Source organism: Colobus angolensis, unplaced genomic scaffold (assembly GCF_000951035.1).
Source record: "Colobus angolensis palliatus isolate OR3802 unplaced genomic scaffold, Cang.pa_1.0 Scaffold20, whole genome shotgun sequence".
NCBI classification, from domain to species: Eukaryota; Metazoa; Chordata; class Mammalia; order Primates; family Cercopithecidae; genus Colobus; species Colobus angolensis.
In genome coordinates, this window is record NW_012115155.1 from 7417392 (window position 1) to 7432784 (window position 15393).

The window sequence follows — 15393 nt, forward strand, 5'->3', positions numbered from 1 at the left end:
TTTAAACAATGAAAAAAATCACCTAATGATGCCTTTGTTACACTGTTGCCCCATTCTTAAGTGATGCATGACTGAATAGTAGCCTTAGGAAGAAAGAAGGCTATTAAGGCAGAGCTGCAATGTCTATTTAAAAATCACAGCTCATCTTGAATGAAGCAGAGAATACTAAAAAGAAATTGAAACAGACTGACTACCCCAAGAGCTAAAATAGTCAACTAAATGAATAACAGCCTTCCATAGGGTTCAGATGATGTGTGTACATGAAGACATGGGCAAGGGTTAAGTGGAAACTTAGCACACATCTCCAGTTTCTGCTGTCAACTCCAAGCCACAATCCCTGCCCCAGCTAATGTGGGAAAGCATGGTGTAGTTCAATATACGGGGCTGGTATGCACACAGAGACATGAACAGGAGCAACCTATAGAAGACAGAACAACAAAGTGGCAAATAAAGCTGCATGTATACATACTTTAAAAAAATTTTTCCTGATGTGCTCTGTAAAGCAATTACCTCTACTTGTGTTAAGGGAAATTGCACCACAATATAAGCAACATAAGAAGTAAGTACATGTCTACTAAAAGCAGACACACACAAAAACAAATCCAGGAAAGAGAAAATAAAATACCTTTCAAAAGTAGAATTCACACACACACACACACACACACACACACACACACAGACGCGCGCGCGCGTGTGCGCGAGGGAGAGAGAGAGAGAAGAGACAGAGAGAGAGACAATTTGTCAGGCTTTAAGCTATTTTGTGAATAACCCCAAAAAGTGAGTTAAAAATATACGCATGGAATTATAGGATTATTTTAGGAATGAATGTATTCTCAAAATCAGAAATTATAAAGTCATACATCATATTAACAAATTTAAAGAGTAAGACTTTAACGATCTTTGTAATAGGTAAAGCAAAATCTTTTGATAAAATTAAACAATAATCCAGCATTAAACATTTTGGGAATAACTAATAAATAATAGGACTTCTTAACTTAATAAAATGTATCTCAAAGAAATCTTCAGTAATCATCATACTTAGCAATGAGGCTTTAAATCGATTTTCTATAAATTCAAGAGCATGACTAGAATTACTATTACCATGACTTCTACTCAACATTGTTAAAAAAATAACTGACTAATGTAATAACAAAGAAAGAAAGAGGAAAAGAGAGAAGGAGGGGCAGAGGAAGAAAACAAACAAACAAAAAAACAGCTGAAATCACGAATAATTTATCACTGATGTTTATTGGCAGGCAATATGATTGTCCACACAAAAAAATAAGGAAGCAATGAAAGTTACCAAAGATTACGGACAGCAATTCAGTAAACAGAAATCACCACTATTCTCATCGCAGTCTCATAGGCCAGGGTCCATAATCCACATGCCTTCATTATCTGGGGTAGAATTCGGAGGAAGACGATAGTAAGTTTCAACTGACTTTCCAGATGCTTATGGAGACATGTTAGTCAAGGTAGGAAGGTAGCACATGTTTTATTAAACAGTTTATTTTATAATAGTTTAATTTATGACTTTTCAATATTTAGATATGGGTTACATGGGCCTTCATTTGTGTAATTTTCTTGGGCACAGTTTTTAGGGGTGGACATATCTGTGCATTTTTCTGTCATCAACTAATCAAAGAAAAAAATTATGATGTTTAAAAGTACCAGAAAAAGTATTTGAAAAATCCATACAGTATTTTCCAAAAGGATAGTAATTATTAAAAGTATGAAAAGTCAGGAAATAAATTCTTTCTTTTTATTGACCACATAATAGTTTATAAAACCCTAAAAATTCTAGTAGAATATTGATACATTGGCAAAGGTGTTGGATTTTAGAAAAATACATAAGTTCAATACATTTTCTATGAATTTACAAGAGCAATGCATTTAGATCAATAGAAATAATCACAGGAAAAACAAAAACTGTTAAATTCTTAGAAAAATGCAGGTATACATGAAGAAAGTTTAACCATATTAGTCAAAATTTACATACAATTTTTGTGCAAATTCCATTAGAAACCTAGCAAGCCATTTATTGGGAACTGGAATTTTAAAATAATAACAACTTATAATGACAAATCACTTGTCTAAGAATGGCAAACAATTTTTTAAAGACCCATGATTTTCCATACACATAAATTATATGAGGCTGCAAAAAAAGTATGTTATTAAAACAGGAAAAGACAGATGAGGACAGAATTGAAGACCACTGAAGGGAAGGATATATGGAGAACAATGTTTTATCTCAGTAGGAAAATGATGATTCATTTAATAAATGGTATGGAAACTATGATTATCCATTTAGATCAAAACAAAAAAAAAATTGTATTATTACATCACAGCATCTGTAAAAATCAGTGTCTAAATGACAAGTGTCAAGGTAGAAAGCAAAATGTTCAAAATTATTGAGAAAATTTAGAAGACTATGTAAATGTGGTAAGGGTGAGAGTGATTTATACAAGAAATTAAGAATCTATAGAAAAAAACATTTGGCTATATAAAATTATAAAATTACATATGACTTTAAAGTTACTATAAAAGCAAAAAGACAAACACTATATTTTAGGCCATTGCAAAGCAATTCACACTATTAAGAAAAGGGTGTATGTGTGTATTCGTGCATGTGTATTCGGTCCTAAAATTAAGGAGAAAAAGGCAAACTGCATATAAAAAATTGACAGATTTTTTGAATAGGTAAGGCAAAGAATAAAACTACAAATTTTCAGTAGTCAATTATCTCTAGCAGATTCAGAGAGAAGGCTATTTTCATGTACCTCTCATGTAGTGAGGTGATTGATTTCTATGGTATTATTTTGAAAGTAATCTGTCAATATCTCTCATATTTTAAAGTTCAAATAACCTTTGACCCAGTAATCTCACTGGCGGGAATCCCTTTTCAGAGGTTTGAGAAGTTTGTTTTATGTACAAGAATGTTCCATACAGAATTATTTGTAATGTTGCAAAAAAAGCACGCAAACAAACAAAAGAAAACAACTTGGAAACAACTTTGAACGCCTGTTATTAAAAGATTAATTTGGTGAATTCATATGATAAAATAGTAGTTATTTAAAAGGTTATATTCAGTCTTCTTTAACTGATTCAGAGGAAGGTTGGGTGAGAAAATCAAGAAACAGAGAAATGCACAAAAGCATAGTCCTTTCCATGTCAATGTACGATTTTATGTTTATGTGAACACAGAGAAAGATATGAAGGTATCCAGCCAGATTGTTAATTTTATCTTGAAGGAAGCAAAAGAGAATGGGGCCTATGTATAATTAGTAGAAATCTAAATTCACAGTTTTTTAGGGAGTATTTTAAGAAGAATTTTTTAGGGCAATAGATAGCTACATACATTTTGACCTTAACTTCTGGGAATTTATTCAAAATAAATAAGTGGAAAAAGAAAAAAAATCATGTTTAATGTTGTTTACTATGGGATAATATTACAAAAAGCATATAAAGAGACATGGCAGAAGAAGTAATTTAAGTAAGCAGCCTTGGAGGACTAAGGACATTGCAACGATGCCAGCAACCCGTGAATTAATAGCACAGGAACTCTGTAGTGGTGTAAAAAATATGGTTACCAGAAGAAAAATACTCAACGTGATCAGGTTCCCAATCCAGCAGAGTATGGAATTACATTTACGTTATGATAAAAAGAAGGATCAATTTTAAAAACTGTGGTTAGCAATTGGAAGATTATATGGAAGAATAAAAACAATTATGTTTTGGAGAAGTGGCTAAATTTTTCTTCTATTTTGTCTTTGACTAAAATTTTAGAAGACAATCGATTGAAACACTTAACAAACTTTTTTGATTACCTGTTTTGTATTTACATTTTGCTGACATACACCCTTGCGAAAATGGCATATATGGGCTCTGTCCTTGTAGGGCTTATAAAGAGAGAGCAGGTTACTTTGAAATAATTACACAGGTCCCTATACCCTGACAACTAGGATAAGCGCTATTGCATGAAAGCACAAGGCCCTTTGAAAATGATATCAGAGGTTAAGGCCATGTTTCCAAGGAAGTGACAAAACTCGAAGGATCCCCCAGCTTGTCCAATGGAATAACTCTGGCAATGGAAAGAAGGAAGTGGAAGCTATTCATAACAATTGCTTGGGTTTCTTTGGAGCTTGATCTTGTTATGGTTTTATTCAGCAACTCTTTGCATGAAGCACCAGAGTCAGCCTTTACACCTGGATCTGATGTAGCAAGATGGGAAGGAGTTAACAGTTTGTATTCCTAGGGTTATTGCACCACAATTACTTCCACAGCTAGACTGGCAAGATATTCTGGATCCTGGAAATGTGTCAGCTTTGGAAACTCATATTCTTGGACAGGAAAAGTCAAAAACGTGCACTGAGTTGTTAATGCCACCATGATTTGGGAAGGATCTTGTGGACCCTTGTATTTCCTCAGTATCTGTAAAGGGTCTGAAATCTTACCATTATAGTTTCCTCCTTATGGATCTTGAAGACTTTTTGATTTCCAAGAGGTTTGGTTAAAACATATACATCTTTCAGCCTGTGTCATTTTAGAGGGATGTCAGTCTCTGAAGGCAAAGCAGAAATGGAAGCCAGATTATGGGGGCATAGAAGTAGAAAAACAGGCAAGATAAACTTTGTTCACCTCACAGTTTTGTTGAAGGCTGGTTCTAGTCTTAAGTTTACCATGTGATGACCTACAATGTATGTGGTGCTTGACGTGTAGCTTCTTGTACTCTTCAGTGGAAAGGGATGTGCCTTCTCTTTTTCTCTTTGTGGGCGTATGGTGATGTAATAGTGTGCTGCAGACCATGTAGATGAGAGCCACTCTCTAGGGTTGTTGAAGTAACACAACAGTGGAACCTGCCTCACTGGCAGTGTGGAGCTGCTACACCTGTCCTTAGCTGTTGTGCTGAGATCTTTGAGTCTCTGCTATTTTCAGTCTCAGGGAAGCGGCTGAAATCATAACCTAAAACATATTCATCCAAAAGTGAGAGAACGTAACTGTAGATGGCCTGAGCTAACATCTATAAGCACCCCTAGATATAAAGAATAGATGGGTAAAGCCACATGAAAGAACAAAACTACAGCAGTGCCAAAAACTACATGTCATTATGGATGTATTCCACCAAGTATGACACACTAGATAGGCATTGGCCTTTTTCCCACAAAACAATGACTTACGTTTAGTTTAAAGAACCTGCGGTTTCAAACTAAGTTTTGATTTTAGTCATCGTTTTTGTTTATTAATACTTATATTCCAAACTATGTATTTACAAAGTTAAAATATTTAAACTGAAGACTCCATTACTTATAGTATATAAACCAGATATCTAAGGAAACTTCCATCTCAGTAACGACAAAGAAACACACTAACAGAAAAGCTAGGTTCTATGGAAAAGATACTTTTATTTATTTATTTTTTTTGAGACAGAGTCTCGCTCGGCTCACTGCAAGCTCCGTCTCCCGGGTTCAGGCCATTCTCCTGCCTCAGCCTCCCGCGTAGCTGGGACTACAGGCGCCCGCCACCTCGCCCGGCTAGTTTTTTGTATTTTTAGTAGAGACGGGGTTTCATCGTGTTAGCCAGGATGGTCTCGATCTCCTGACCTCGTGATCCGCCCGCCTCGGCCTCCCAATGTCCTGGGATTACAGGTGTGAGCCACAGCGCCCCGCCGGAAAAGATACTTTTTAAAATATTTGAGGTAAGAGAAATCTCCATGGGCCCTCAGACCAAACAAGTAAAAACAAATCGTAAAAACGTGAAACTGAAGCAGTCAGTACTGATGTGGAATGGAGAGACGCTCACATGCTGACTGGTGCTGTGATCCAGGGAGTAAGCCTCAGCGGCCTGGAACCTTAGAGGCCTTTGAAAGAGACCACAGAGATTTCAAGTCAGTCACATTTACTGATTTCTAAATGTCCAACGGTGTCCAAAATCATCAATTTAAGCACTCAGAATTGATGCAAATTTATATTAAGCAAATCTGAGCTCACAAATGAAATAACCAGATTTAAAGGAAATGAACCACTGTGGATAGGCGTCAGAAGAAAAACTAAAATCAGGGTCTTAGAACCCAAAAGACTTTTGATGTTATAATTATTTCATAATTGTTATTAAAAATTGGCCCCTACTAGGAAACACATGCTTCAAACGGTGATGAAGATTTCAAAAATAACCAGAGAAAATTAAACATATGAATAAAAATGGTACATAATCCAAAATAGAATAGATGAGAAAATTAGACATTGCTTTATAAAAATGAAATAAACAAAAATCTTAAAACTAAATTTTGGTAGCAAATATGTTTGTTTATTGGGAAAGGGAAACAATAATTTACGAACAAATTATTAAAAATTTAGCGAGATTGGCCGGGCACGGTGGCTCAAGCCTGTAATCCCAGCACTTTGGGAGGCTGAGACGGGTGGATCACGAGGTCAGGAGATCGAGACCATCCTGGCTAACACCGTGAAACCCAGTCTCTACTAAAAAATACAAAAAACTAGCCGGGCGAGGTGGCGGGCGCCTGTAGTCCCAGCTACTCGGGAGGCTGAGGCAGGAGAATGGCCTAAACCCGGGAGGCGGAGCTTGCAGTGAGCTGAGATCCGGCCACTGCACTCCCGCCTGGGCGACAGAGCGAGACTCCGTGTCAAAAAATAAATAAATAAATAAATAAATAAAAATTTAGTGAGATCACTGTATATAATATCAAAATAATCTGTATTTCTATTCACCAGCAAATAAGATTTGGTAAAGATAATTTTTAAGGTATTATTTACAATAGCAAAACATCATAAAGCAATGAGGAATACATTTAATTAAATATGTGCCAGAAAGACATAATCATATAATCATATTGAACAATATTAAAGAAGCCCTAAATAAGTAAGAAAATGTACAATGTTCTTGTATAAAACAATTCAATATAATCACTATATCCACTCTCTTCAAATTTATCAAGAGTTTTGTACATTTAGTCAATATCCCAAGTACCGATTTTGTAAATGAAATGACAAAGCAATTCCAAAATGTGTACAGTAGAGCAAGTCCAAGCATAAGTTGGTTCAGCTTGCCTACAATATACTAAGACATCTGGTGTTATACTAAGTAACTCAATAGAGACACACACAGAGATAGACAGACAAATAAAAGAAAAAAAAAGACTAGATTCAGACCCACAAATAATATGAAAACATGAAATGATGGGCATGGCTATATAGATCTTTAAGGAATAAATGTTATTTAATAAAAGGTCTAGTTATTCATACAGAAAAATTAATTGGATCATAATCTTATACTACATACAAAATTAATTCTAGTGGATTAAAGACTGAAATTTGAAAGATCAACACTTTTTAAAGTGTTAGAAAGTGTAGGAAATTATTTTCTCAGACTAGAGAAATGTGTCTTAAATAAGATGTAGACTCTGATCACAAAAGGAAAGACTAGGATTTAAGATATCAATTAGACAAAAGCATCATAAGAAAATTAAAAATGCAAGCTCTGAATTGGTAGGAGAAATGTAAAATAAAGTATTTGTCTCTCTAAAATTTAAATAACACTTTTAAATCAACAAGGAATATACAAATAATCCTATTTTTAGAAAACCAGAGAAAGTGTGAACAGGTATTTCACAGAAGAGAAAATATAAATGGCCCGCGGACATATGAAAACATGCTCACCCTGGTTAATAATCAGAAAAATGGAAGTTGAGATTATAATAATATATAATTTCATAGTGCTTAGATTGCTAACAGTTATAAAGTCTGGCAACACAAAGTATTGAAAAGGATGCATGTCAGACAAATTTGCTGTAGGTTGTGTGATTAAGAACAATCATTTTGGAAAATGTTTGGCATTTTTTTGCAACACTGAATAATCACATACATATTGATCTAACATTTGCACTCCTAATTATATATGTTACAGTAACTCTTATACATGAACACGGGAACAAAAATGTTCACAGCAACCTTTATATATATGTGTGCATGTATGTACGTGTATGTGCTGTTTGTAAAATAAAAAAAAAAATTGAAAACAATAGGTACATTGTCAAAGGACTGGATAAAGTGTGATATCTGTTCAATAGAATATCATACAGAAATAAAAATTAATATCATCTCTAAGCAATAGCGTGTATGAATCTTAGAAATAGAGGTCAAGCAATATAAAATTAACAAAGCATCCACAACAATATGGTCTTCTTCATGCATTTTCAAGAGATATTTTAAAGAAGTATTCTGGAAACTGGGGAATGGGACAGACGTAGAGCACCTGCTGAAAACTATCTTGATGCTATTCTAGATCTTAAGATGCATGGTGGATTTATGGGTTCATTTTATTTTTGCACTTCCTTCTGTAGATATGCACTACATGTATCCTTCAGTATACATATTTAATGTTATAAATGCATTTAAAACCCATCAAATGAGATTTCTATGGTATTAAACTTACTGTGGCTTGCTGAAGTGGCAACAGTAGATTCCAGCTTCTTATACTGGAATGTTCTGACTCAGCCTCTCCACTGGCCAACAGCATGATGTGTGAAAGAACGCAAGCTCTGTCTCCCTCAGTTTTATTATGTGTAAAATGAAGATCATTTTACATATTGATCAGGAGGACAAAATGTCTGCATACGTTAGCCAGTACCAGGCACTCAGATGAGGTGTCCTTGTGGGGAGCCATTACAATTTTTCTTGTTGTGGTAAAAATGTCCTTTCACCAGCTATTTTGCATCTGTTGAGGCACTGTCCTTCCATGGGCTACATGAAGAATGTTGGCTACAAGGAATAGCTAAAATGCTAAAGAATATTCTGTGACAGTAGAATTATTTTCCTTTTTTTAAATAAATTTTATTGACAAATTAAAGTTGTATTTATTCATGATGTTAAACGTGATTTATTTTGTTTGTTTCTTGAGAAAGTCTCGCTCTGTTGCCCAGCCTGGAGTGCAGTGGCACAATCTCCACTGACTGCAACCTCTGCCTCCACCTCCCAAGTTCCAGTGATTCTCGTGCCTCAGCCTCCTGAGTAGCTGGATCTACAGGTATGAGCCACCACAACTGGCTAATTTTTGTATTTTTAGTACAGATGAGGTTTCATCATGTTGGCCAGGTTGGTCTCCAACTCCTGGTCTCAAGAAATCCACCTGCCTAGGTCTCCCAAAATGCTGGGATTACAGGCGTAATGTTTTGATGTATGTGTGCACTGTGGAATGACTGAATCAAACTAATTAACATATGTCTGACCTCATATACTTAAATTTTTTTTTGGATTAAGAACATATAAAGTCTACATTTTTAAAACAATTTTCAGTATTCAATATTTTGGTATTAACTATAGTCACCATGACATATAATTTGGATGTTTTCTTTCCCAAATCTCATGTTGAATTGTAATCCCTAGTGTTGGAGGTGGGTTCTGGTGGGAGATGATTGGATTATGGTAGTGAATTTCTCATGAATGGTGTCACACCATCCCTCTTGATACTATACTCATGATAGTAAGTGAGTTCTTATGAGATCTGCATGTTTAAAAGTGTGTGGCAACTTCCCTGACCCTCTCTTGCTCCTGCTTTTGCCATGTGAAGTGTCTGCTCCCCTTCCACCTTCCAACATAATAGTCAGCTTCCTGAGGCCTCCCCAGAACCTGAGCAGATATCGCCATGCTTCCTGTTCAGCTTGCAGAACTATAAGCCAATTAAACCTCCTTTATTTAAAAATTACCCAGTCTCAGGTATTTCTTTATAGCAATGCAAGAAACACCTAATACAGAAAATTGGTACTGAGGTGTAGGTCATTCCTATAAAGATACCTGGAAATGCAGAAGCAGCTTTGGAACTGGGTAATGGGCAGAAGTTGGAAGAGTTTGGAAAGCTCAGAGGAAGACAGGAAGATGTGGGAAAATTTGGAACTTGCTAGAAATTTGTTGAAAGTTTGCGACCCAAATGCTGATAGTGATATGGAAAATGAAGTCCAGACTGAGGAGGTCTTGGAAGGAAATGAGGAACTTACTGAGAACTGAAGCAGAGGTCACATTTACTATGTTTTAGCAAAGAACTTAGCTGCATTGTGCCCCTGCCTGTGGGATGTGTGAAACTATTCCTGAACCAAACTGAGGGTTGGGCTGCTATTTCTCACAGCCCAATAATGAGATGTAGATGAACTGGGGAGAAAGAGAAGTTTTATTTTCTGCAACTGGTTACAGGAAGAAGGCTTGGAAATTATTGCCAGACCAACTCAAAATTACAAAGTTTTCCAAAGCTTATATACCTTTGTAAAAAGTAAAGTAGCAGTTCCTCTTCAAAGACTTTCCTCCCCATCTAATTAGGAATAAATAGTAACTTCTCTTAGAAGCAAAATTTATTGAAAGACCGGTGCTAACATTCTTAAATATCTGCTAGCTGTGATAAAGAAATCGATGTACTTTATGTTCTTGGCTCCCACAATTTACCCTAATTATTTGCCCTGGCATGCTTATACTGGTCCAAGCAAGCATTAGGTTATAGCCTGATCCTCTTCCTTATTTAAAGGTGTTTTTACCTTTCTCAGCATTCGGCAAGTTACTTCCTCCTTCCTTTGTTCTCCTCTGCCTTTGCCTCTTTAAAAATGTTCTAAGTTGCTAGCCAATCAGGGCAAATACAGAATGTGAGGTCCTGTTCCAGCCAATGGAAACCGGACACAGCAGTAGGGTGGATACATCAGGTTATAAATGACCCTGTCTCCTTTGTTTGGTGTACTCTTGTGGCAAAACTGTTGGCAAGTGTACCCTTTCTGCAGAAAGTAAAAATGGCCTTGCCGAGGAAGTTAAATTCATGTTCAAGTGCTATTTCTTTATGGTACCGGGGAACAAGCGTTCCTAACACCTTCTAAGCTATATGTCCATGTGTAAGTGTTCACTCATCTAAAGACATATGTGGTTAACTTCTTCTCACCTATGACTAAGATCTGAGTCCTGAAGACATTCTTTGGAGCTTCAGTAAATTTACTTAACCTAAATGGGTCCAGGTACTGGTGTGATTACCCTTGTCTTGTCTCCTGCTAAATCATAGAGAGTTAGGGAGTTCCTTTAGACCCCCAGTAAACTTGTTTGTGGAGGCCTGGGCAGTTCCTTCAGATCCCCAAGAAAACTTGTTTAATCCTAAAAGAGTCCTGTTAAGAATTCCTTAATTAGGTTGTCATGCTTCAAGGCCCAGGAAAGATCTAGGCAAACTCTTGGTGAACTTTCTGTTACATTTCAGCCTTGTATAAGGGTGCTGGCTCAATCAACTTTTAATGTTTAACCTAGCTACTCATTAAGTGCTGAGACAGATGTAATGGAGGCCTGTGTTAGTGAGACCTGGCCTGCTACAAAACTTTGAACCTGAATATGATGATTTTGGGTATCTGGGAGAAGAAAATTTTAAGCAACAAAGCATTCAAGATGTGGCCTGGTTACTTCTAACACCTATTCTCAGATATGACAGCAAAGAAATGCCTTGAAATTGAAACTTATATTTAAAAGAAAAGCAGAGCATATAAGTTTGAAAAATGTGCAGCCTGGTCATGTGGCAAAGAAAAAGCTTTTTCAGGAGAGGATTTCAAGTAGGCCGTGGAGCTACCACTTGCTACAGAGATTTGCATTAACTAAAAAGAACCCAAGTGCTAATATCCAAGACAATGGGGAAAAGGCCTCAAAGACATCTCAGAGAATTTTGTGGCAGCCCCTTCTGTCACATGCCCTGTGGCCTAGAAGGAAAGAATGCTTTCGTGGGCCAGGCTAACAGGGCTCCACTGCCCTGCACAATCTCAGGGCACTACTCCTCACATCCAGTACTGCTCCAGCTCCAGCCTCGGCTCAAAGCTGCTGAGGTGTAACTTGGGCTTATCGGTGGATTGGACAACTTGCCATGAGCTTTGGTGGCTTTTACGTGGTGTTAAGCCTGCAGGTAGACAGAGGGCAAGTGGGAAGGAGGCCTGGCACCCGAGATTTGAGAGGATGTATGAGAAAGCCTGCGTGTCCAGGCAGAAGCCTACTACAAGGGCGGCACACTCACAGAAAACCTCTAGTAGGACAGTGTGGATGGGAAATGTAGGGTTTGATGCCCCACACAGAGTTCCCATTGAGGCACTGCCTAGGGGAGCTGTGGGAAGAGGGCCACTGTTCCACAGACCCTGTAATGGTAGATCCACCAGCAAAACACCCACTGCACCTGGAAAAGCTGCAGGCTCTCAACAGCTTGTGAAAGCAGTCTCTGGGGTTGTACCCTGCAGAGCTACAGAGGTGGAGCTGCCCAAGGCCTTGGGAGCCTACCGCTTGTACCATTGGGCCCTAGACGTAGGACACGGAGTAAAAAGTGATTATTTCAGAGATCTGAGATTTAATTATTACCCTGCTGAGCTTCAGACTTGCATGAGAACTGTTGCCCCTTTCTTTTGGCCAGTTTCTCCCATTGGAAACAAGAGTATTTACCAAATGCTTGTACCCCCACTGTGGAAGTAAATCACTTGGTTTTGATTTTACAGGCTCACAGGTAGAAAGGACTTCCCTTGTTTCAGATGAGAGTTTGGATTTTTGTGTTAATGCTGGAATGAATTAAGACTCTGGAGGGTTAATGGAAAGGTACCATTGTATTTTGAAATGTTAGAATGACATGAGATTTGGGACAGGCCAGGGCAGGAATGACACAGTTTGGATGTGTGTCCCTGCCCAAATCTCATATTAAAATGTACTCCCCAGTGTTGGAGGTGGAGCCTGGTGGTAAGTGATTGGACCATGGAGGTAGATTACTCATGAATGATTTAGCACCATCCCCCTTGGCACTGCCCTCATCATAGTAAGTGAGATCACATGATATCTAGTCATTTAAAAGTGTGTTGCACCTCCCCCTTCTCTCTTTTGCTCTTGGTTTCACCATGTGATGTGCCTGCTCCCCCTTTACCTTCCATCATGCTTGTAAGCTTCTTAAGGCCTCCCTGGAAGCTGAGAAGATGCTGGCATTTAGTCTTCCTGTAAAGCATGTGGAATCCTGAGCCAAGTAAAACTCTTGTCTTTATAAATTACACAGTCTCAGATATTTCTTTATAGCAATGCAAGAATGGACTCATATAATGTACATATAATGTAAGTTACTTCTCCTAACTGAAATTTTGTATCCTTAGGGCAACATCTCCTGATTGCCCAGACCCACTCCTGGTAACCACCCCATCGTCTGCTTCTATAATTTCTACTTGTTTAGTTTCCACATATAAGCAATGTCATGTGGTATCTTTCCCATTTCTTTTTAAATAAATGAGTTGTGAGATTCTCCAAAGTTAATCAATATGTGAATTTTTAATCCTTTGTACTGGCAAAATCTACAAACTATATATGTGTATGTGTGTGGACGCACAGTATAGGGGTGTGTGTGTGTATATATATATATATATAACGTATTTTATAGTGATATTTTGTAGCGAAGGGAAACTGTCTTGATTACCCCAATAATCTCATTCCCTAGGAGAGTGTCATATTTGTTTTTTAATCTGCTAAACATTTTCCAAATATCTACTGTACACCTGGCAACATGTTAGGTATTTTAGAAATACTCATACATGCTATTGAATAAGCGAATGAATAGACCCTCAGAATATCATGCCACCAATATTTTCCATTGAAATTTCACAACTTAGTTCAACTAAAGAGGCCTTGTAAATGTTATAATATAAAGTAGTAGGAAATTTGATCAGAAATATATTTAGAGTGTATAGCTTTTATAGTAAAATTTTCTACACGATACTTGATCTTAGCCAAAAGTCTGAGAAGTGATTATTTAGTAAAATTTTCTACATGACAAAAATCTAACCATTTACATTTCAGAAAATGTAGCCAATAAATTAAAACTGAGAGCAGAAAAAATCACTCACATTTCAACACCTAGAAACCATCTTTTTTAATATTTAAAGTATTTTTCTAGTCTTCTTACATGCATATTGTGATTTCATGGTTATCAATATAATATATAAGCAATCCTTCACTCTTCAGTTTCAGTATCTCCGTCTGGCATTTTTTGGAAGATATATCTTCTGTAAAATGAAAAAGAACTGTGCCAGGCATAGTAAAATATACCTAAGTTTTAAAAAATTGGCATAGAAGAAGAGTGTACTTTTTTATATACCTTATATGTTTTGAATATTTATAACAGAATGGATTTTCCATCTCTTAATCCTGGTTTGATTTCATGCCTATTTTATATCCAGGGAATGGACTGATTAGCTCAGAAGGTCCCTGCCAGTCTGTGGGTTTTAGAACTTTCAGAGAGCACTGTTTGTGTTTGCCCCAATACCTTGATAAACAGAAATCCTACTCAGCACCAATTGTTGTGTGATCTTGGACACATTTGGCAAATTCAAGCTTCCAGTAAGTTTTCGGAGTTTCTGACCTTGAGTTTCAGGGCTTGTCAGTCTTTTATGAGGACTCTATCAGGCCAAACATAAACATATTAACATCAGGGAAGAGGAGCCGCGAGAAGCAATGCTGAAAAGCCTTGTGCTGTTTTCTGAGGTAGAAAGAAGAGCACAGTGAAAGCAAGGAAGATATTGCAGTGAGGCCTGATTTGAAAAGGTAACAGTTATTAAATGAAGAGGAAAAATTCAGTGTAACAGCCATAAAAAGCAGGCTAAGGTTTCTTTTGATGGTAGCTTTTTACATTTGCCAAATAAAAATCAATTGCTTTGAGGTCTATTCCCTTCCCCCAAATAGTCTTAGTCTCTGTTGCTATATTCAAAATGCTGAATACACAAAGAAAGAAAAAAAAGCCACAATTCACATAATACACCAAACTAATTTCATTTTGAGGGTGAACTGAATCGGAAAAATCTCATTTTCTTAAGAAAACTATGTATCTCATAAAGTCTTTATGTGCTTTAGAGGAATATGCTTTTGCCCGAAGGAGATGCTTGTGCCTTGTCGGAGGAGGTATTGAGAGAGAAAGAAAGAAGAATAAAAAAGAAAACAACTTTTTTTCCCTACAAATGAAGTGCAAAGGGCTAGACATTTTAATTCCTCCATTTTCCCATTATTTCTTGGTTGATCAATCAGTTTCCCCAAGCAGACTTCACTTTTTTGCTTTTCTCTTGCCTCTGCCTATGCAAATTGCAACCTGCTTTTAATTACAAGGTGCACTCTCACCACCTGATGATAATGGAGTGAAAATAGGAAGTGCATTAAGCAGCTTCAGTGGGATTTTGTATGCACTGTAATGACCTTTCAATATGAATTCATAGTGAGGAAAGGATTTATATTTTTCATATTGTATAGGAAGTTGTTCTTTGTTATAAGATGTCACTTGCAATCCCTGGTGACATTTGACTAAAGGTGTAAAAATGTCGTATTTTACCATTGACAGATCCCGTCTGTTCTCTCTTGTCATGGGCTAAGGGGC